The sequence below is a fragment of the Tenrec ecaudatus genome, chromosome 5, assembly GCF_050624435.1.
Source record: "Tenrec ecaudatus isolate mTenEca1 chromosome 5, mTenEca1.hap1, whole genome shotgun sequence".
In the NCBI taxonomy this organism is placed as follows: Eukaryota; Metazoa; Chordata; class Mammalia; order Afrosoricida; family Tenrecidae; genus Tenrec; species Tenrec ecaudatus.
Genome location: NC_134534.1, coordinates 178,165,727 through 178,189,141, shown reverse-complemented (window position 1 = coordinate 178,189,141; position 23,415 = coordinate 178,165,727). Strand labels below are relative to the sequence as shown.

At 44.2% G+C, this 23,415-nt stretch overlaps 1 long non-coding RNA gene across 1 annotated transcript in view; it reads right to left on the bottom strand.

Annotated features, from left to right (window-relative positions):
* LOC142448420 (uncharacterized) overlaps positions 1–23,415 on the bottom strand; it is a 298,254-nt gene that overhangs the window by 45,454 nt on the left and 229,385 nt on the right. The window contains exon 4 of the long non-coding RNA XR_012784522.1: positions 12,704–12,753. This is a non-coding gene — a long non-coding RNA (uncharacterized LOC142448420). The remainder of the gene's footprint in view (positions 1–12,703; positions 12,754–23,415) is intronic.

Below are 23,415 nucleotides of genomic sequence, written 5' to 3'. Positions count from 1 at the left end.
CACCTCTTGGTCCATATACAAGCTCCAGATGAGCCCAACGAAGTGTCCTGAATTTCCCATTCTTCTCAAGGTCATCCACAGTTCATTATGGTCCACACAGTTGAAAACCTTTGCACAGTCAACGAAACACAAGTAAACATGTTTCTGGTCTTCTCTACTGAGAGCCAAGATCCATCTGACATCAGCAATGATACCCTTTGTTCCATGCCTTCTTCTGAGTCCGGCCTGGACTTCTGGAAGTTGCCTCTCAGCATGCTGCTAAAGCCATTGTTGGATGACAGTAAGCAAAACTTGACTTGTGTGCAGTATCGATGATAGTGTTCTATAGTCCGAGTATTCTATTGGGTCACCATTCTTTGCAATGGACACAAATATGGATCTCTTCCTGTCAGTGGGCCATGTCGCTGTCTTCCAAATTCCCTGGCACAGATGCATGAGTGCTTCCAGTGCTTCTTCAGCTTTCTGAAGTTTTTAATGGTTTTTTCCCCAATTCCTGGAGCCTGTTTTTGGTGAAAGCATTCAGTGCAGTGTGAACTCCTTCCTGCAGCACCATTGGATCTTGCCCACGGGCTACCTCCTGAAATGCTGGTCTGGCAACTAGTTCCTTCTGGTGTCTCTTTCTCTGTGAATATTCTTCCATCTTCTCTTGATACCTCCTGCGTCATTCAGTATTTTCCCGATAGAATCTTTCAAAATTGCAATTTGGGACTTGAATTTTTGTTTATTTATTTTAGTTCTTACCATATCAGATCTGCTGAGTGTGTTCTTCCCTTTTGGTTGTCTAGTCCTGGATCCGTGCACATTTTATTTTAATATTTGGCTTTGTCTTCTTGAGCTGCCCTTTGGAATTTTATATTCAGCTACTTGACTTCATCCTTTCTTCCATTCGCTTTAGGTACTCTATGATTAATAGCAAAGTTCAGTCTCTCCTGACATCCACTTTGTCTTTTTGGCCTTTTGCTTTCCTCATGAGTGATGGTCTTGATGTCCTCCCACAGCTCATCAGGTCTCCGTCATTAGTTTTCAATTAATCAAATATGTTCTTGAAATTCAGGTGGGATAGACTTAAGGCCATATTTTGGCTCCTGAGGACTTGTCTTAATTTTCTTCAGCTTTATTCTGAACTTACATACGAGCAATTGATGGTCTGTTTCACAGTTAGCCCTGGTCTAGTTTTCACTGTTGATATTGAGTTTCTCTACTGTGCCTTCCCATGGATGTAGTCAATTTGATTTCTGTATATTCCATCTGCAGGAGTCTGTGTATAGTCTCCTTTTATTGTTGAAAAAAGTCCTGTGCTATGAACAAGTCATTGGTTTTGCAAAATTCTATCATGCGATCTCCAGCTTCATTTCTGTTACCAAGTCCATATTTTCAAAATACTGTTCCCTCCTTTTTGTTTCCAACTTCTGTATTTCAATCACCAATAAATGTCAATGACTAAAGTCATCGATAGAATTCTTAAATTTCTTCATCATGAACTCTTGTGGTTGGTGCATGCATTTGAGTAATAGTTGTATTGATTGGATTTCCTTGAAGCCGGAGACATAATCTGTCACAGATAGCACAGTTCTTCCTGAGGCATTTAGCAAGATCCTCTCTGACCATCAATGCCACACCAGGCCTGTAGATTGTGGTATTCCTGGCCTAGTAAGTCTGATGATTTTCTGATTCAAAATGGCCGATACCAGTCAATTTTAGCTCACTAGTGCCCAAGGTAATGATTTTTGTGTGTTCCATTTCATTTTTGACCACTTCCAATTTTCCTAAATTCATACTTTGCACATTCCCAGTTCCAATCATTTGAAGAATTTTGCAGCTGTTTCTCTTTGTCTTGAATTGTGCCCCAGGAGCAAATGAAGACCCTGAGGGCCCCCCTCCCACAGGCTTTGCTCAACTCATCTTTGATTCATAGCACATCCAAGAGACAGTCCAGGCATCCTTGAGAGACAAGGGCAAGATAAGGGCCATAAAGATGGATGGAGTGAGGCTTCCCAATGACATTCTTATAGGACAGCCTTTTTTGCCCTTGAAGAATGAGCAAGTGTATTGTCATCATAGAAAACAAAATTCCTCAGCTTAGGTTTCTCATCAATGCAGTTTTAAATTCTCCCCAAACACCTTCCTAGTTAGCTCCTGCAATCATCCCCTGTCCTTTGAGAAACTGTCAAAAATTGGAGAATCTGAGAAACCGCTGGAATTCCAGGAAACGGTGACCATCACCTTCTGAACTGACCTCTCTGTCTTGAATTTAACTGGCCCAGCTGATCCCCTTGAAAAATCCCTGTTTTAATTAGATTTTTTCCCCTTTTTAGGTACTCTAGCAAGACTGACAAGTGTATGAGTGATAGAACTTGTCCGCAGTCATCCACAAATTGCACACGTTATCATTTAAATCATTCTTGTATGGAATAAAGCCATGCACATATGAACTGAAACCCTAGCAACAAGGCTTTTTGATTTGCATTTACCATCCAAATGACATACACATTGCCACTCACTCAATTCTGGTTTCTTGAGTCTTTTGAACACGTCTATACCTAATTTCTTTCTTTGCTCTCACTCCAAGAGGTATTCTGAGGTTCCTTATATTATTTCTGCTTCAGGCAACAGGAGTTCTCAAAACAAAGGGTGCCCTCTGCCCGAGTCCTCTTGGTCTATAAAATAACCGGGCTGAGTGTTTTGCTAAATTCTGCTGCCCTTCCCACTTCCCCTTAACCCTCACCTCCCCCAGCACCCCATTTTCCAGGCCCAGATGCTTGCCTGGGAGTCGAATTCCCTCTGTTTTCTCCCTCTGTCCCTTCCTCTCAACCAGTTCTTTGCAGAACAGTGATTGTCCCTCAAATTGGCTCCAAATGTTCTTTCTTTTATTTACTTACTTTGAAGGAACAAGGTCAGCGGTCTTGAAACCTGATGCCCACTGCCTGCTCTGGCTCTGCTTCTGATACCCTGTGAATTGAGGATGCCCTTACCTTCGTGACAGTTGCTCCCCACACCCGATCCCTCTCTTCACCCTGAGGAAGGTCTGTGGGCCACATTGAGGCTGCTCAAGGCCTCGTCGCCACGCTGCTCGCAGCCCCTGAGCGAAAGGAGAGTACCCTCCAGAGAGCGTCACGGGCCAGAGGACAAAAGGAAGCAAATGTCTTGACAGCACCCCATAAGTCACCCTGAAAAGCTTGAAATCCTTTCCGTGGTTTTGATAACATACAAGGTGTGCTGAAATGGGACATCATAAATTTGGGAGCCAAGAGGAGATGACTTGGATTTAATAGAACAAACTGCTACACGAAATCTGTCCTATTAAAGTTAATTAAAGGAAGTGCAAATGGTCATCTATTAACGGGATCGAGCCCAGCAAGGGATGGTTTGTGAATACAAATCGGTTCTTACGTATCTATGTGGATGAGGTGTGTCAATATATAGTGTGTGGCTGTGTTTATATAGGGATCAATTTAGTCAGCAGTCAAGGCCGTGGGGCTAACTGTTTACACTGCACAACTTGTGTATTTTAAAGTAGCCCACCTCAAGTGTGCCTCCAAATTCAGTGAAATTAAGAACAGCCACTTGGGACACAAAACATTTTGATACATTTTGATACACTGTAATTTATACTATAACATAACATTGTAACTTTGGGGTAGATTAAGATGTCAAGATTCGACTGCAACGTCAATGTTTCTTATGGCATAAAAATGAAAATAGCTAAATTTAGAAAATACATGTGAGCAATTCTCCAAATGAAAACCAGCCCTATCAAGCCTGAAAACCACGCTCTCGGCGATGTTGTTTTACTCACATAGAAACAGATTCAGCTTTACTATTTCATAAGTATTGATTGCTGTTTGGTAAAGGTGATTTCAGTTGATTTGTATAGGAAGAGCCGCACCAATGTTAGCATTACCGGCAACATTTGTTTTAGAATAAACAAATAATAATCATAAACTGGAGGAGGAAAAGAAACATATTTAACTCCCCTCATTTTTTTTTCTGTGCACTTGCCAGAGGCCTGGGTATACCCAAGGAAGAGCCCTTTTATGCAGCTTTTTAATTATTAGGATTTATAATTGACGATACCCAAGTACTTTCCTTTTTGAAAGCCCTGAGTATCTTCCACAAGGCACTGGGGAAGAAGCGACCGTTTCTGAGCAACCATGGCTCCGAAAAGCCTGCTTATCTTCAAGAACACAATAACCTGGAAAAGGCAAGCTTTGAAAAGCATGCTTTGTGGCCAGGATGCTCTAGCTCTTCACCTCTATGTAGTCTTAACTGCTGCATGCTCAAATGAGGATTCGACTCTTGAGTTATGGCTCTGAGTCAGTAATCCGATCCTCTATCCATTGCTTTAATATTTCCCATTGGATAACAACCAAATGGTCCAATCCACTATTAATTAAAGAGTTTACAAAATGTCAGTGTAGAAATCACTCAAGTTTATACGCTGCTGCAAGCATCCTCTCAACGCATGATTATAAACACCAAACTACCAATTAAAAAGGAAGCACCCAATATTTTCAGATTAAATGACTATACAAAAGGAAAACAAAGTTTACTAGGAAATCATAGAAACCTTCATTAAACAAAAATACCAAGGTGTGTAGCTACTGTTTCTAAGCGTCTCTTCCCTGAAGAATTCTGGGCTCTTTGATGTACACCACATCAAAATAGAAGCTTTGGCTTTTTCTAAGGACTCAAATTGTGTCCCCTTTCAACATTCTTTGAGTTTTGAGAATGAAACAGAAGTCTGAAGGGGCAAGACCAAGGCTGCTAGGTGGGTGGGTGGGTGGGCAGGGCAAAGCTTCCCAGGAAGTCTCACGGAGTAGCCCTTTGCGCGCTCAAGAGTGAGCAGGTGCGCTGTTAGCATGGAAAACCAAAAATCCTCAGTGCAACCTTCCTGCTCTTTTTCTCACCGATGCACTTTCAAATTCTCTCAGAACACCTGAATACTCAGCTCCCTCGGCTACCCCAGGTCCTTGGAGAAGCTCTTTCAAGATGATCCCTTTGGAGTCTCAGGAGCCAGTCACTGTCTCCTTCTAAGCTGACCTCTCTGCCTTGAATGTAACTGGCTCAATGGATCCCCTTGGAAGCCACTGTTGTAAGCAGAACTTTTTTTTTCATTTTTCAGGTCCCTAACGAGACGAAGGCAAGTGTCTTAGTGAGCGAACTTGTCTGCAGTCATTCAGTGATCATAGAGACATGCTTAAACACAGTGTCTGAGGAATAAACCTCTGCCCGTATAAATTGGAACCTTGGCAGCGATACTTTTCCATGGACACGAGGGGATCCATGAGTGATGCAAACAGTTGACATGCTCAGCTGCTCTCGGAGAGGTAGGAAGTTTGAGTCCACCTGCAAGCTCTTTGGAATCAAGAGCTGGCCACATGCTTCTGAAAAATCAGCCACCGGAAAAGAGAACAGTGTTCTACGCTCATGCACATGGGGTCATGCATTATGGTCAAAAGGACACCCCTGGTTTTATTTAGAGGGAGATTGAGGGCACGAGGAGGGGGGTCAGCTCCTTCCTGCCTGTTTTGTGTCTCATCAGGGTCACCCCTTACTCTGGAGAGGGGCAGTTGGTTTTTAGCACACCCTCAAACCAACTGGCCTCATTGCCCACCCCCCAATAGAGGTATCAGCACCAGTCCTGGTGGGGTCCTCTGCAGATGGATCTGATTCCCAGTTCTATGGGACTTCTCTCCCAAGCGTCATGGTCTAATAACTCCAACTTCTTCTCTGTGTTCCTCCAGCCATAGGGGACAGTAGCTGCTCTCTGCAGTGGATATGCATGTTTTATTTTAAGGTCTTCTTTAAGTGCTTTCAGTCCTCCAATACTTATTTAACCAACTCCTTCCTTTCACGTTCTCGCTGCTAAATACTAAGGTTGTTTCTATTTTCTCGACTGGTATAAGGGGAATCCCGGAAAGAAAATTGTGTAGGTCTTGAATATAACCATATGAGATGATGTAAAAACATATGGGTATTTAAAAGAAAAAATTCTGGGAGGAAAGTTACCAAGATGCAAATGGTGTCTGAGAGAGAGAGAGTTCAACTACCGAGTGGTTTTCTTCTTCCTTCATCTCTACTGTCTAGATTTTTGATAATACAAGAGTGTACCCCCAAAAACAAACAAAAAAAAGCGCCACTGGGCGGAGCTTTCATAGCACACATTTTCCCCACTAGGCAGCATTGAGTAACTCGCTTTGAGTTAGTGCACCCAGTGGCATCGCCTGGGAAGATTTTCTCTGGTCACAGTGAGGTTGTTTTGTTTTGTTTTTTCCCGTAAATGCAATCTCATGGACCTCATTTTTTGTGATGGCTGATGTAAGAAAACAGTGTGTGGCTGTGAAATTTTGTTTCCTGCTTGGGGAAAATGCCACAGAAACTGCTGTGACGTCGAACATAACTTACCTGAACAGTGCTATGGGAAAGACTCAAGTGTACGAGTGATTTTCTCATTTTAAAAAAGTGAAATGTCAATTGATGATAAACCTCATTCTGGACATCCAACTTCCCGAAGGGAGGAAAATGTCAACAAAATTCATGCGCTTGTGTTTCAAAACCGATGACAGACTATTGAAAAGAGATGGGGAAGTTATCTGGACTATTTTGGAGCTCAGTTTAATGAATTTTAATGGAAGATTTGGGAATGAGAAAGGCTACTGCAATATTTGTGCCACAGGTTCTGACTGACCAGGAAAGAAAGCATCAAGTGGAAACTTTGAAAGAACATCTCTGAAGTAACCCAGACTTTTTCCCCAAGGTCATTACAGGTGACAAGACATGGGGTTATTCTTCTGACTCCAAAAGCAAACATCAATCAAGCCAGTGGAAGACATCATCATCACCTTGCCCCAGAAAAGCTCAACACGTGAAATCACAGATCAAGACGATGCTCATTTGTTTTTTTGATGTGAGGGAGATAGTGCATTTGGAGTTCATTCCACCAGGTCAGACTGTTCATCAAGCTTTCTATTTAGAGGTGCTGAAAAGATTGCACGACAGTGTACGACAAAAAAAGACCTGATTTGTGGCAGATAGGGGACTGGTTTTGCCACCACAACAATGCACCTACTCACGTAGCCATCTCAGTGCTCCAGTTTGAGGCGAAGAACAGCATGCCTCTCTTGCCCCACACACCTGACCTAGCTGGCCCCACTCTGTGCCACTTATTCGTGTTTCTGTGAATGCAGAGGGGCAGGAAAGGGCAGTGAGTTGACAGTGTAGACGAGTTGAAATAAAAAGCGAGGGAGGTGCGGTCAACCATCCAAACAGATGAGTTTGAAAATGTTTCCAAGAATGGAATCGCAGACTTGACAAATGTATTAAATGTAATGGAGAGTATTTGAAGATGATAAGGTTGTTTTGTAAAATAAAATAAAATAAAAATGAATACATAGCTTTGGGGAAAATCCATTTTGAGGGGGTACCCCTTGTACACTTACATTACTTTCATCGTAACGACATAAGTATAGCTAGTGTTGACACTAGCTCTCTCTATACAACGTTTTGAGTCTAAGTTAAAGGGTGTGGAACTCCTGCCGTGAACCAGGCCTGCAAACCAGACGAAATATATATAACCCGGGAAATACCAAGTGATTGCAGTGTGACCCTAAGTCCATAGGGGGTCAGTTAGGAGAAAGAGGAGCAGGACCAGACGGGTGGTACTGCAGGAGACACAGGGTATCACAGGTCTCCAAGGGGAACATCCCGTATTTTAGAAATGATAAAGTGACCACGTTGATGTGACTCTGCAGCAAATTCTACCACAGCCTGTCTGTCAAGGATGCATAAGCACGCGGAGAAAGCCCAAGTTCACAAGACCCCATCAGGACCAATTCACCTCATTTCCATTTTTTGTGTGGTATTATATGGATTGCTCATTTATTCGCTGATTGATTCATTTCTTCCTACAACAGGCACTTTTTGCAGGTTGTGCACTCCTGGAACACCACTAGGTTCCAGGAATTGCCTCGGCAATACAGGGGGAAACATGAGCTTCTAGTAAGAGAAGCAGGTACCTGGCAGGTAGATGCTGTCAGCATCTGTCTTAGAAAGCAAATCATTCTAACTTAGGCATTTAAAAATAATAACGATAATATGCAAAATAGACATCTGTACCTCACTCCTGAGCCTCACACATCCCTCTTGCACCCTTCACACTTGGTAGGGGAGGTAAGTTGGAGAAAGTGGGGACCAGGGAGGTCACATGGCAATTACTTTCATTTGGGATAAGGCAGGGGATTGGCATGGGGTGGGAGTTGGGGAGCATTGGGGTGGGATGGGGGTTAGGCACCATCTGGCAGCCCAAATGCATAAAATCAGGAGGCATATGTTTCCACACTTGCTCATCTCAGCAGGGGCCATCAATCATTCTAAATAAGATGTCTGCGTGTTCTCTTGATTTCACATGAATCTTCAATGGGCCTCATATCACATTATCTGAATTCTTCCTTTGTATTTTACAGGCAAAACACGGTCATTTTCGAGTGACAAACAGGGCTAGCTGTTTGGTCCTAGAACATGCTCCCTTTTCCACAAAGACCTACCGCTTTTTCTAAATTCTTTCTGATTTAGCTGTCCTTGTTACCTAAGGACATCAGAGTGGGGTGCAGGGGTGGGGTGGGGGTGGGGCTATGTATTCATAATTGCAGCTCCAGCTCTAGAATACATTTCAAACTGTTATTTTAGTACACTCAGAAGCACATCTGCATGTCCATATTCTAAAACTCCATTATGGTGGTCACTGGAGGGGCAACAGGAAAATCTCCTAGCAGGTCATCCAATTACTGACTTTACTATATCTTTTCCCTCTTGGTTTCCCTGATAATATGGTAGACTTATGGAAACTACAAGCCAGTGAGAGGTGAATAAAGTAGATATTACAGCTCCTTCACACGAGGCAGTCAGGGCTACAAACAAACAAACAAACAAACAAGCAAACACCACCAAACCCACTGCCATCAACTTCTGACTCACTGAGACTCTTACAGGACAGAGTCGCACTGCCCCTGTGGGTCTCAGAGACCGTAACTCGTTGGGGGAGCCGGAAGCCTCATCTGTCTCTAATGGAGCGACTGGTGGGTTCAAACCGGTTACCATGGGGCTTGCAGTCCCACAGGTAATTCACTACACCACCAGCCAGGGCTTCTTAATTAGAAATGGTCAAAAGGAGAGTGTTCAGCTAAACACGGTATGTGGTGACCCGCAGTGATTTTCCTTTCTAAGCTAGCCAAATTTATAGTACTATGTAATTTTTTTTAATAAAAAATTTTAGGACTATGTTAAAATGCTCCTCTTCCAGAAAGGCAGGAACCTCAAACAAAGCTTTGTAGTGGCACGTAGTACCTGAGGACGGAGAGGAGGAGGGTGGATGTGTCTGGAGGAGTCAGGTATACGAGGACGAAGCGGCATCAACTGGGAAGCAGGTGCTAGGTCATGTGCACCAACGAAAGGAGCTCAGCTTGTATGCTAATTCTGATGCACGAAATCAAAGCATGGGCATGATTTTAGAAGCTATCCAGGCCTCCCAAGGCTTCCTCAGAGCATTAACAAACAAACAAACTAACTAACTAACAAAAACCCACTGGCATGGAGTCAATGCTGACTCATAGCAACCTTAGGTAAGGTTTCCCAGGCTGCAGAACTTGAAGGAGGCAGTTTGCTGCTCCTGTGGAGGAGCTGGTAGGTTTGGAGTGCCGACCTTTCAGTGCACCGACCAATGCCTAACCCGCAGCACTACTGGGGCCCCATTCCCCATGGGACACAGACACTAAATCATAACAGGAATACATACTTGGGGCAATTTTTCATAAATGTTGCTTCTCCCATTGCCTAAAAAAAAGAAAAAGTATAAATTTTTGAAAATATGCTACATCTTCACTATAAAAAGTATTAAATATACAGAAAAAATACAAAGAAAATAAAATCACTTCAAATCTCACTATGAAGAAGTGAGACCATTAAGATGACTGCTAATATTTCTAGTTGTATTGATAGCTCTTATTTCTAGAAATAGATGGACCCCTCCTCCACCTCATGACTCACTGCCATCAAGTTGGATACAACTCAGAATGACCCTGTGGGACAGGAGAGAATGACTTCTGTCGGCTTCTGAGACTGTCCACCTTTCTGGGAGCAGAAAATGTCATCTATTTTTCTGAGGGTGACTGGTGGGTTCGAACTGCTGACATGAAGCTAGTGGTCCAACATGCAACCCACTGTGCCACCAGGGAAGCTACGTATTCATTATCAGAACAGAAAAGAGTCTGTCTATTCACCTTCTTATGGACTCCTATCTTCAACTTGATCTGTCAATACTTGCCAACAGGTTAGCCCATTGCTGTACCTGCCTTACCTTGCCCTCCCCCTCTTGGCAATCTCCAGACTTTGTTCCCTTCATCACCCCCACCCCCCACCAAAAAAATTAGCCAGTGAAAAGCTTAAGAATAGCAATGGACCATGGTCTGCTATCGTGCTGGGAGACAGTTCCCGGAGGTTGAAATGCAGGCAAAATACAACAGGGAAACAACTGCTTCCTCAAAGTACAGTTGACCCCAATGATGTGGGGACATAAAGTTGTCAGGGCCTTCATGCTCTGTGCGGCATGACAAAAGTTGAGCTGAAGCTGCTGCAAAATCCGTTAGTAGCTGGAATGTGGAAAGTGAGATGTATGAATCAAGGAAAATTAGAAGTTGTCAATGTTGAAATAAAAGAATTGAAAATCAATATCCAAAGAACTTCTCCATAGGGTTTCTGAGGCTGTAAATCTTGATGGACGCAGACGGCCTTAGAGCTGCTGGGGGTGGGGTGAGGTTGGGGCACGGTGGTTTGAACCACTGACCCTTTGGTTAGCAACCCCCAAACGTAATCCACTGAGCCACTAGGAGCCCGATCCAAGGCATTAGTGAGCTGAAGTGGACTGTATTGGACATTTCATTTTGAATCATTGTTCATCTGCCCATTGTCCAGTCTTCGCATACGTAGAAGGCTATTGAAATGATCAACACTTGGGTCAGGCACACTTTAGTCTTCAAAGTGACATCTTGCTGTCTAACATTAAAGAGGGCTTTTGTATTAGATATGCACAAAGCACTATGACACTCGATTTCATGCTGCTGTTTTTATTGGTGTTGATGGTGGATCCACGTGAAAAGAATGATTTGGCAAGTGGAATCTTTTCTTCACTTATCAAAATGTCGTCCTTTAGTTCAGTTGTGAGGATATTGGTTTTGTTTACATTGAGTTGTAATCCATACAATATAGTACATATGCTTGTGCCTTATCTTTCCCCACTTGTGATTCGTTTTTCTTTTGGGGTAATAAACCAAAATTTGGGTAACTGTCGGGTTATAGGCATTTGGAAACAGTTGTCCTTAACTGGTGATATCGGGGTTGGCCAGGATGCCAGGGAGGGGCAGACCAGAGAGGCTTTACTACAGAGCCAAAGTTTGAAGGAACTCGTGCTAGTCTCTTAAGGAAACCCAGGCGACAAACGGGTCTTATTCTACCTGGATGCCAGTCCACTTCTTGGCTGGCTGTAGACTGAAGGGGAAAACTGTGTGCTGGGCCAGGTTGACTGACTAGTTTGTTCATTCCTTCATTCCATAACTTAACTCTGTGCCAGCCAAGTGCAAGAAACAAGCTAGAAATAGCCCTGTCCTCTGGGAGATTACTTTTACTACCAGTTGATAGAGTGGACCCTGACTCATGGTGACACCCGGTGTTTCAGAGTAAAACTACACTCCATACAATCTTCAACAGCTGTTCTCTGAGTGGACTTGACCCTCCAGTCATTCATTAAGCATCTGAGTGTGTCAACCATGTGTATTTTATAAGCCAAGATAAGGAATTTGAACTTGATCGAATTTTATCAACTTTGAACTTTATAAGGTGGCTTTGTTGGTTTGCTTTTAATTTCCAGAGCCTTCTGATGAAAGGCATTAAATAAGCAGACAAGTATCACAATCAGATGGATTTTTGTCTGAATGAAAATGCTTGACACTTGATACAATTGGACAGGTGGTATGAACAGGAGCCCATCCTTCAGAACCATCTGTCGTAAGAAGAGAATGTCCCCTGAGAGTTACTGTGAGGCCGGGTGTTTGGATCCACTCTACCCTCTGAAGGAGAGCTGCCGACACCAGTTGGAACCCATCAAGTCTGGCATGGCTTAGATTTGGAGAGAAAAGCGGGACTCCTGTGGGTCCGGCAGCATTTGAGCGAGGGCATCCCGTGGTCCTGCTTGTTGTCCTTTACATATACTGCTCCCTCCTCTTCCTTTAGCCAGGAGAACTCAGCCTGATCTCTAGTGGTAATGCCATTTATCCCAGAAACCACCATCCAAGACTACGTGTCCAGGCACCCGGGCGGTTTCCCCTTGTGGCACATTAGTCGCCCTCTCAGTGTTAACTGAGTACCTTTTTAACAACTAGCTTGAAGAACTGTCATTCATTTGCTTGAACAAATGATGCTTTTCAGCGGGGCACCATTCATACTGAGGTCTCTATCAACACTATTTCTTGGAATTGGGCACCGTGCCGTCGATGCAGCTGTGCTGCCCTTCTCTGCTTGCTTTATTTATTGTATACGCTCCTCACTATCCTAACTCCAGGAGGCAAGGGACCTGGTGTCTCTTGCTCATGACTCTAGTCCCAACAGCTAGCACCCTTTGACACCGAAACAAAGAGAAAGAAACCACAAATCTCACCTTGTCGATGCATGCCATGCTGCTGCGTGACTGTTCCACGTGGATGTGCCCTGTGGGGAAAAATTCAGATGATGTGATTACCATTAGATTTAAGTCACCAGACGGTCGGGGGGCAACTTCCCACTTTGTTTTGTGTGCTTCCCGATGAATGTGTCAGGTGCCTTTGTCCAACTGCTCACCGGCAGGACAAGCCTCGCAGCTGCAGGCCTGTGAACTAAGGCCAGGTTTACGGCTTCTGCAACCGGTTGACACAGGACGAAAGGGGAAGCCTCTTCTTTGAGGGAGTCCAGGACCAGCCAGGTACGAGGTCAAAAGTTGTACCCAACCACACAGACTTGCACTTCAAGTGCCTTTCCTGTGTGCAAGGGAGTCTGGGAAATGGAGTCTTTTCCTTGGGCACATGGCGGTAATAAGGCAGGAAGGGGAGAACGGACTCTACTTGGCAACCAGCAGTTTCAGTCACAAAAGGCGATTCTTCCACCTGCAAAGGCCCAGCTTCCGTTCACCCAGCTCAGAAGTCTCTATATAAGAGAGGTTGCCTTGTTTCCCTTCTGTCTTTTTGTGCTGGGCACAAGGGTGAATGAAAGCAATTCACTCTCCATATTCTTTGTCCATAGACATAGGTTTGGAAGAATATTCCATATTCGTGGATACAACGGTGTGTGAAGCAATAAGCCCAAAGGAAATACTGCCTCCCACGGAGCCAGCCCCAGCGCTCAGTCCCTGAGATCACTCCGCTGCGAGCCGAGTAGAAACAAATGATGTATGGAAACAAATGATATATGGAAACAGCCAAGATAACATGCCCCTTCCCAAGGGCAATGTAAGAATTAAGAAAAATCACGCCCTGCTTCCTTTAATAATTCAAGTGAACTACTTTCCTTGCTGAAAGAATAAAAAAGGTCCTGTGTGGCGGAACACCTGTGGAGAGAGGTAGACAGCACCAATTAAGAGAGACTTCAGCCGGCGCTTACGATTTGGAGGAGATGGATGACAAGACGGCTGATGGCCACGTTTCAGAGGGACCATGGACTTGCTACTGAGAAGCTCTGAGAGTGGATTTGCCACCGGAGCCGGCATTTCCCAGTAGGGGGCAAACAACACATTCGAGGAGGACATTGTTGATGCCGACTCACTTGCCTAGCTTTAAAAAAAAAAATCATTTTATTGGGGCTAACACAACTCTTATCACAATCCATACATATATCCACTGTATGTCAAGCACATTTGTTGCCCTCGTCATTCTCAAAACATTTGCTTTCTACTTGAGCCCTTGGTATCAGCTCCTCATTTTTCCCTTCCCTCCCCGCTCCCGCCTAGCTTTTAAAAAGAATCAGAATCCAAGGCCTTCCTGGCCAATCCATGTTTCCAAAGACTCAAACAACAGACAATAAAAAGGAGCCACATATTTGTAAATATAAAAAAATAATCTGCCCCTAACAAATACAAGATGGAAATCAGCTAAAACGATATCTCCTTGGTAGGGGACATGCTCTAGAAATAGGTGTAAATAGAGCATTGCTTAGAATACAATTAAGGCATGTATGTTTTCATCTGAAATGAAATATTGCAACTTAATAGGACTCACTGAGACCAAAATGATATTTATTCAAAAAGAAGGTGTTTTCTTCAACTTTAATGATCTTAAACTCGTACTTTCTCCAGGAATAGCCTCCTTCTTCACTTTGCTTCTCCATTTATATTCTCTTTAACAGGAAGCAAAGGACTGTGCTAGAATGTGTCCTCACTAACATCTGAAGATGGAGCTGAGGAATGTGGTGGACTTTATGACTCCCCACGGACACCATAATTGCTAGTACAGATGATGGCATTTGTTTTGAGTGCATTGAAAAGGACATTAATGAAAACGGCCCATCTGAAATGTACCCAAGTGCTCACGGAATTCAAGGAAAAAGCCTTACTTTTGAGCCGCTTGTGCCATCGGAAGATGCTGCCTGGCTCAACAGTGACAAACTCAACTTCAGAATTTCGAAGAACAGTATAGCCCATTGAGAAAAATAAAGCCCTTACTCATTCAGACACCAAGATGGACACTGAGCACTTGCAATGGTGCTGCTAAGTCTGTAGCTGTTTGGCATGATCAATTCAGTCTTTGTCTTGGGGGGTGGGGAACAGGCAAAACAATGCTAACTAAAGAACACATACACCCGGGGACAGTCTTTGTTCATGACAAATAGCATTTTCCAGGAAATTTATTTTCCCTTTCCTTCTGCAGCAGAGGCAGCAAACTCAAGGTGCATAGGTCCCCTCTGTTGACAATAACCTCACATTACAGGTTAGAACTATGTTCCACAGGGGTTTCAACTGAATGCATTCCGACTGCCAACCTTTGGGTTAGTAGTTAAGCCCCTGGCTGGACCAGGCCAGGACTCTGATTTCTCAGACAGGTATCACTAATCAGTCCTGGAGTGATGCTTCAGCTCAGATGCAACTTTCTCAACCGGATACTCCTGCAAGTCACCAGCTGGTTCTCAGGGGAAATCTGTTTGCCTGAAAAGAGCGCCGAGCACCTAGTTTTAAAGGTTACTTATGGGATTATGCATCGGGTTGCTAGTCCTTAGGTCAACAGTTCGCCATCAACTGCCGCTTCGAGGAAGAAAGATGAGATTTTCTATTCCAATAATGATTTCCAGCCTCAGAAACCCACAGAGGCAGTTCTACTCTGTCCTACAGGGTCACTCTGAATGGGAACCGACTCAATGGCAGTGAACTTGGTTTGGGTTATGTTCCATCTGTTCAATGTCTTGCTGTGGGCTCACAGCAATCCTATGGGACAGAGCAGAGCCCCCCACCCCCCCAGGTTCCAAGGCTGGCCTGCCTACCAGGGAGGACTGCCACATCGTTCTCCATCGAGTGACAGGGGGATTTGAACCACTGACCTTGAAGGTAGCAGCTGAGCTCTTTATCACTGGTCAAAATATGCTTCTCCACAGGCTCTTGTGAAACCCAGTTGTGATGTAAGCACACAATGTAAAAGACAAAAGATGATAAAATGCTCTGCTTACTAATTTATGAAGAAAAAAACCATGAGTGATTCTTTCTGTGTTATGGGATAAAGTGATAAATATATTACATTCCATTGATCTGTGACTATTATGATTGTGAAGAGACTGATTCATTGCATTTTAACACTGCACTTTTTACCATCATAGTAGATGGTAAAAAAGCAATCTTACCTGGTCAAAAGAATGTTATTTGGAAAGCTCTTAAAATATACTAACATAAAACATGAACTAGCATCATGACTCAGGTCACCCGTGTCAGCAAAAGCATCACTCCTCGAGCCAGGTTTTTGCAATATCTTTATCCTTACCTCTATTCCCAATCAAGTCCTCCCTAGATAAGAGTAGCTCCCAGCTCGACCCATCCATCAGCCTCAAGAGCTGTGATCATTGTTGCTTCCATCACAAGGGCTGAGTCATAGGACCAAGGTCAGGGAAAGCTTACTCAGAGGGCAGAGCATCAAAGCCTAGCTGACTGGAAGATTCCTTAGCCTGTTTCTCCATCCTTTACCTGGGAGCTGCTTGCCTTGTGCCAAGTGAGGGAGGACAGCAGTCCACACTGGCTGCCAGCTATAAAGGCCCATCAGCGGGAAGCTGCTGGGCCTTGTCGCTTCTTGCTGCAGTTGCATCAAAGCTGACTCATAGTTCCTCTGTCAGGCAGAGCAGAACGGCTCCTGGGGGTTTCCCAGACTGTAAATCTTTGTGGGAGCAACAAGCCTCGCATCTTTCCCCCCTAGAGCGGCTGGTGGTTCCAAACTGCTGGCCTTGTGGTTAGCAGCCCAACTCTTAACCCACTCCACCAGCAAGGCTCCATTCATGTCACTGAGTTGGTCATTTTCCATACTTCCAAATGAAGTATGGAAAGCAATAGCGCTGACATAAAAGAGATGATGCTTTGTTCTAAGAAAAGGAATTATGTAACATGAAAAGCCAGACATGTATCAGACATGCTGGAATACAAGACAACTTTACACCAAAGATAATAAGAACAGTAGTAACAATCCTTCTCTTCATCTGCATGTACTTTAGGAGGGAAGCCTTGGGCTGCCCAGTCCTCTCTCCTCTGCTTCTGCTGATAGCGGCCTCTGGCTCGTGGTCCCCTCACGAACCGCAGGCATTGCTCAGTTCTTCGGCATCCCCATGACTGGTTGCAGGGTAGATCCACTGGATTGTGGGGTAGATCCACTGGATCGTGAGCGGCTGGTTTTTCCTTGCCTGATTTTCAAACATGGATCTCCAGGTCTCTCTTCCAAGTTTATCTCAAGCTAGAAGCTCCACTGAAACCTGTTCGGACAGGTGGTCATTGCACATGAGCTCTCTTGGCTAGGTATCACATCTGGGACCCCAAATGGAAGGCAAGATTCTATCGCTGTGCCGTTATATGAACACAAAAAGTCCCCTGCTCCCTGCCTCCTGTCTCCAGTTTGTTCCTAAAAGAGCTGCTGAGTCAAACCATTTGCATCAGGGAAAGAACATGACATGGTGTTCAGTCCGACCCTTTCACCTACTGAAGAGGTTGAGCAGAACCTGGATTCCTGGCCGTGCAATAGTTAAGCATGTGGCTGCAAGCCTAACGGTTGGTAGTTCAAATCCATCAGTAGCTTTGTGAGAGCTTTCCTTCAGGAGACACTGGAGACCTGAAAAAAAAAAAAGGCCCCAAACCCCAAGCATCTCTTCTGCCTCAACCCATCTCCCCTTTCTTGAAGGGATCGTGATGATTGGTTGGAAGGGAAGCTACTTGGAATGAAACATCAACTCTCTCTCGGCATCCAATAGCAGATACATCACAATATGGTGGGATGGCCAATGAAACCCTGGATAACACTCATGATCCTAAAAGATATGTCTGGAATTACTTTTCACTGAATTCCAACTTTAAACTCAACACCTCGTCCCACCCCACCCTTGTTCCAGGAAATGCCTCTATTGGCAAGACACGGACACTCGCTTACTAACCTGCTTCCCTTGTGTGACAACATTTTATTACTTTAAATCGAGTTCTTTCCAGTGCCTCTAGTCCTTGGCATGCAGGGGTTAGCAGGGTTAATTCTAATGCACTCTGTTCTGAAGAAAGAGACATTTGAGGCCGTATAAAGGCCCCTGTTCTTTTCTCCTCAGAGGCATTTGAAATAAGAGAAATCTCTGTAGCCCTGGGCGAGCTAAACAGCCTCCCATTAGTACAGGTGAGACCACCATACCGATTGCTGACATCTAGAACGCTGTTGTTTTTTTCACTCCCCCCACGTTTTTCAGCACGTTTATTCGTTAATATCCCCCAGCTGGTAAAGACAGAGCTTCTGGAAGAGGAAGAAGCAAGAAAGAGAACCTGGCTCCACAGCTGTATGTTATTATGTATTCCCAATTCGCAGGAAATGAACAATCATTTAGTCTTGACAGGTGCATCCAGAAACTCCGTGTCTTTCTTTTAAAGCTGGAAAAACCCAGGGCCTACACAAGTTAAACATCAGCCTTAAAGTCGGCTGTGTCTTTCCAAACACTCCCTCCTCCCGCCCCCCTATCCCCACCTCGGCCAACATGATCAGACTTTCTTATGAAAACACTGGGCTAACCCTGCCAACAGGCTTAGAAGCATGGGAGGGGAAAAAATACCCTCAAATATTTTCTGCTCATGAAGATCTGTAACTTAGTGGTCTCTGGTGAGCTGGCGAAGGCTAGACATATGTGATGGTAATGGGGGTGTACCCCAAATGGCCTTCTTAATAGACTATTAGATTTAACACAAAAGCAAAGTTGTCAGCAGTCAATGTCCTTCCAAATCAAGTCTCCCGTCTGAAATGAAAGCGATTACACATACGCCCGGAGAGTGTTTTCTTATTATTATTCCCTTTATCCTGATGGGTTTGTCCCTTAGTTGAGAAGAAAAGATTCCTATTTTCTGAAGATTGATGACTTTCCCCAAGAAATACAATCAACACAAAGTAATACATCTGCCTTTCTGTTTTCCACCGCACAAAGCCCTTTGGGGAACGTGATTTACTCCTCACCACGGCTCAGCCGCAGATCCTGGTCAGGTCCTCCATGTTAACAGATGACAAGACAGAGCCACTGGGGGCTTCCCAAACAGCCTGGGGTCACATTTCCTAAATGGCACCGCCTGGACCAACAGCTGGGGCTCCTGCTTCCCAGGCCAGAGCTGTTTAGTCTATCTAGTTAAGGATTTAAAGCATTGACTTCAGCTCTAATCCCATCGCTCTCTGTCCTAGACCATTTGTGTGTGTCAGTCTTTATCTCTGGGCCTGACTCAAATGTCACCTCTTCTCTCACCTCCCCCGATTTCCAAAGGAGGGGGGTGGAAATCAAAGCTTCAATACGGAGCACATGTGCTTTTAATCTGGGCTTCTGAGCGGGATTGAGGAAATCAGAACCGTTGTTGGTTCTCCCCGTCGATGGTTATGGCTTGCCCTCACACCTGGATCTGCCTAGTGCAACTCCTGGCAGCAGTCTCAGCCGATTGTATTCAGAATCAGCCTCCACACTGTTTTGTTTGTTTGTTTAACCCTGATGATCATCTTCTTAAGGTGGCCCACTAAGCTACCTGCAATGACCGCTGTTAAACTCACCAGAGGCTCCATAGAACAAAGATGAACCCGTCTGCTCCCAGGAAGAGTCAAGGTCTCCGAACCCCCAAAGAGCTGCTCTGTGCTATAGGGTCACTGAGCCAGAATCGGCAGAGGGGTTGGTTTGGGTGGGTTTGAGGTTGGCTTTACAGTCTACGAGGAAATCGCTGTTATCTCTGACTGAGGGCAGGCTCAGAGCTCCACAGTGAGAGAGCAGTTAGACACCTTTGCAAGAAGGCCCAGAGCCGTCTGCCATCTTTCCCCGGGGCTGCCATGGGCAGCCATGACTCACGATGAGGTAACCGGGAGGCTGAGCCATCTGCAGGTGCCCTGCATAGCCCGCATTCTCGCCCCCCTCCGGGTTGCACTGGCATCTTTGAAGTAGAGCTTTATGGGGTGAACAGGAAGACTACAACATTTTTATTATCGTTGGCTTCCTTTGCTGAATTAGCGTTTATATTTTCCCAGTAGAAATCCCCAAATTGAAAATGTAGAGGTGTCAGCTCGCACCACTTTAGTTAAGGTTGTGTCAACATTTCCTATAAACCTTATTTTTCTAGGGTTTATAACTAGACCATAAAAATTTGCTCGGCTCTGAGCGTTGGCATTGAAAGCAAGCCTGGGAGTGAATTGTGCAGAAACTGAAGAAGGGAGACGTAAGCCCAGCTGTCTTCAAGGAATACCCGTTCTATGATGGACACGATTTTCAGATGAGCTTGCTGTATATGTCGCTAAAATGGAGCTCTATGCCACGCAAAATAGAACAAAAACTCCTGGTGGGATTAAGTCATTAATATGGACTGATTGCTCCAGTTAATTTTCGTTTAAATACAACGATCGAGGTTTTAAACTCAAACCTGTGCATCTTCAGGCCCTAGTTTTCCCAAAGCAGTTAGCTGTGCATAATACAGGCAGTCCCGGGGTCCAATTGATGGACAGCTCAGACTTGCCTTTCATGTTATGTAAATTTGACCTCGCTTTGAAATGACTGAAGGGGAGCCCTACTCACGACAAATTCATCACGCGTACCCTCACTTGTTGCAGGTGCAGCTTTTGAATCCCTGAAAAGGCTTTCCTTGCACTAAAGCAGTGGGTCTCAGCCTTCCTAATGTGTGACCCTGTAACACCGTTCCTCCTGTGGTGGCGACCCCCCAACCATAAAATTCTTTTTGTTGCTACTTCCTAACTGTAATGTTGCTACTGCTATGAATCGGGTGACCCCAGTGAAAGGGTCGTTCGACCCCCAAAGGAGTCTCCACCTACAGGTTGAGAACCACTGCACTAAAGTAAGGCTAAGTAAGAACTGTATGTACCTGTTCTAACTCACCTACAAATCCCACTTAAAGACACAATTAAAGAACAAATGCTGTTCACAACATGGGGCCGGCCTGTAATGTGATTTGGCAAATTGCTCACACAACAATGCTTGGAAGGGATCCTTCCAATAAAAGGTTAATGGGCCACTTCACATATAGAGTTATTCAGGATCTGCTGGGTGCCAGCGGTTGGCTCTGACTCCTGGTGACTCTCACTATGCACCACAGAACACAACACTGCTTGGTCAGGGACATCTTCACAATTGCTACTCTGTTTGAGCTCCTTGTGACACCTACTGTGTCCAAACAGCTTGTTAAGGGTCTTCTTCCTTCCCACTGACCCTCTATGATGTCCTTTTTCAGAGATCGGTCCCTCATGACATGTCCAATGTGTGCCAGATGAAGTCCTGTCATTGCTTCGTGGAGCGTTCTGGCTAGATTGCCTCTGAGACAGGGTTGTTTGTTTTTTTCTGGTAGCCCACATCAATATTTACCACCATCCATCACTCAAATGCATCCCTTCTTCTGCGGTCTTCATTATTCAGTGTGACGCTTTCACATGCATGTGACCAAAAACGGAACCAAGCTCACTGCCACTGAGTACATTCTGACTCACAGAGTAGAACTGCCTCCATGGGCTTCCAACCTGGTCATGTTTTGTGGAACTAGAAAGCCTCATCTTTCTCCCGTGGATTGACTGTGGGGTTCAAACTGCGGACTTTGTGGTTAGCCCAACTTGTACCCCAGAGGCAATACCAGAGAAAATACCATGGTTTGGACCAGACACATCTTAGTCCTTTAAGTGACATCTAATTTTAAAGAGATGTTGTGCAGCAGATTTGCCCAATGCAGTAGACCATTTGATATTTTTGGTCTGTTGCTTCCATAAACATTGATTGTGGATCCAAGTAAAATGAAATCCTTGACGATGTCAACCTTTTCTCCATTGATTATGACATTATCTAGGTTGTGAGAATTTTTTATTTTTTGGTGGGTGCGACAGCAAAGTGCGGTGAAGAAATCATATGATATCCCACTATTAGAAAGAATAGCATTTAGGGTCTTAAAGCTTTATCTGAAAACAAGCAGCAATCTAAGTGAGATGTCAGAAAATTCCATACTAGCCTGTGTGATCCAATAATTAATAAAATCCAAGGTCAGAGGAGGGAAGTGTATTAGAGCTTAAATTCTGAGCACCAGTTTGCGGAATTCTATAAATGGCAGTGAAAGACCAAAGTTCCTTTGCAGAATCCTCTCATGGATCAAGCCTCCATTGAATTAACTTGGACCATTGACCAGGGATGTGAATAGTCTTGCTCTTAGAATGCATCGTTAAAGTGGATTACTGAAACTGTAGTTAGGTTAATATTTAACATATTACTGACATAGTTTAATTTATTCTAGTTTCTATTATCTTCTGCTTTCTCTTGGATTAAGGCTGTTTTGTATTTTATCTTTTGTTGTGGGGGTTTGGGGTGTGATTTTCTTTATCTGAATACAGATAGGTAAAAGTATAGAGCCAGTGTTAGGTTAATAGTTCCTCATGGTTATGGCAGAGGAGGTCGAGGCTTATAGGAATCTAACAATAATAGCTACAATAATGAAGAAAATGATATAAAATTGATTCTGGTGATGATTGCACAACTGTTAAATAATACTTTTAATTGGCATAAGGCCAAGATTTTTTTATTTCTTTACATTTATTTAGTTGCAATCTGTACAGAAGGCTGTAGTATTTGATCTTCATCAGAAGCTGCTTCAAGTTCTCCTCACTTACAGCAAGCCAGGTTATGTTATCTGTACATTTCTGGTTCTTAATGAGCCCTCTTTCAGTCTTGATGCAACATTCTTCTCCATATAATCCAGGCTTTGGGGACTATTTGCTAGGCATACAGGTAGACTAGGAATGGTGAAAGGATACAATCCTGACACACACCCTTCCCAGGTCCAAACCTTTCCCTACCCCCTTGCAGCGGTACAACTGCCCCTTGGTTTGCATAAAGGTTCCACATGAGCACCATGAAGTGTTCTGGACTCCCTACTCTTTGCAGTGTTTATCGTTGTTTGTTTTGATGCACACAGTTGAATGAATGCCTTTGGATAGTTGATAAAATACAAGTCAACACTTTCTGGGATCCTCTGCTTTGAGCTAAGATCCATATGGCATCAGGGATAATGTCCCTTGCTCCATGTCCTCTTCCAAATCTGGCCTGAACTCAGGAAGCTCCCTGTCAATGTATGGCTGCAATCTTTGTTAGATGCTCTTCAGCAAAATTTTACTGCATGTGATATCAGTGATATTGTTTTATAATTTGAGCATTCTGTTGGGTCACCTTTCTTTGGAATGGGTAAAATATGAATCTCTTCCAGTCAGCTGGTCAGGTAGCTGTCTTCCATATTTCCTCGCACAGCTGAGTGAGTGCTTCCAGTGTTTCATCAGCTTGTTGAAACGTTCCCATTGGTCTTCCATCAATCCCTGGAGCCTTGTTTATGGCTAATGCTTTCAGTGCAGCGTGGACTGCTTCTTTCGGCACCATCAGCCCTGGGTCATCTGCTCCCGCTTGACATATTTGAATGTCAACCTGTTCCGTTTGGCCCAGTGACTGTGTATTCCTTCTATCTTCTTTGATGCCTCCTGCCTAATTGGCTATTTCCCCCATAGAATTCTTTAATATTGTAATTCAAGACTTGCATTTTCCCCACAGTTCTTTCTGTTTAAGACATGCTGAGATGCCCTTGGCTTCTGACGTTCTAACTCCAGATCTTTACAGATTTCTCCGCTCTGTTTTACTCTG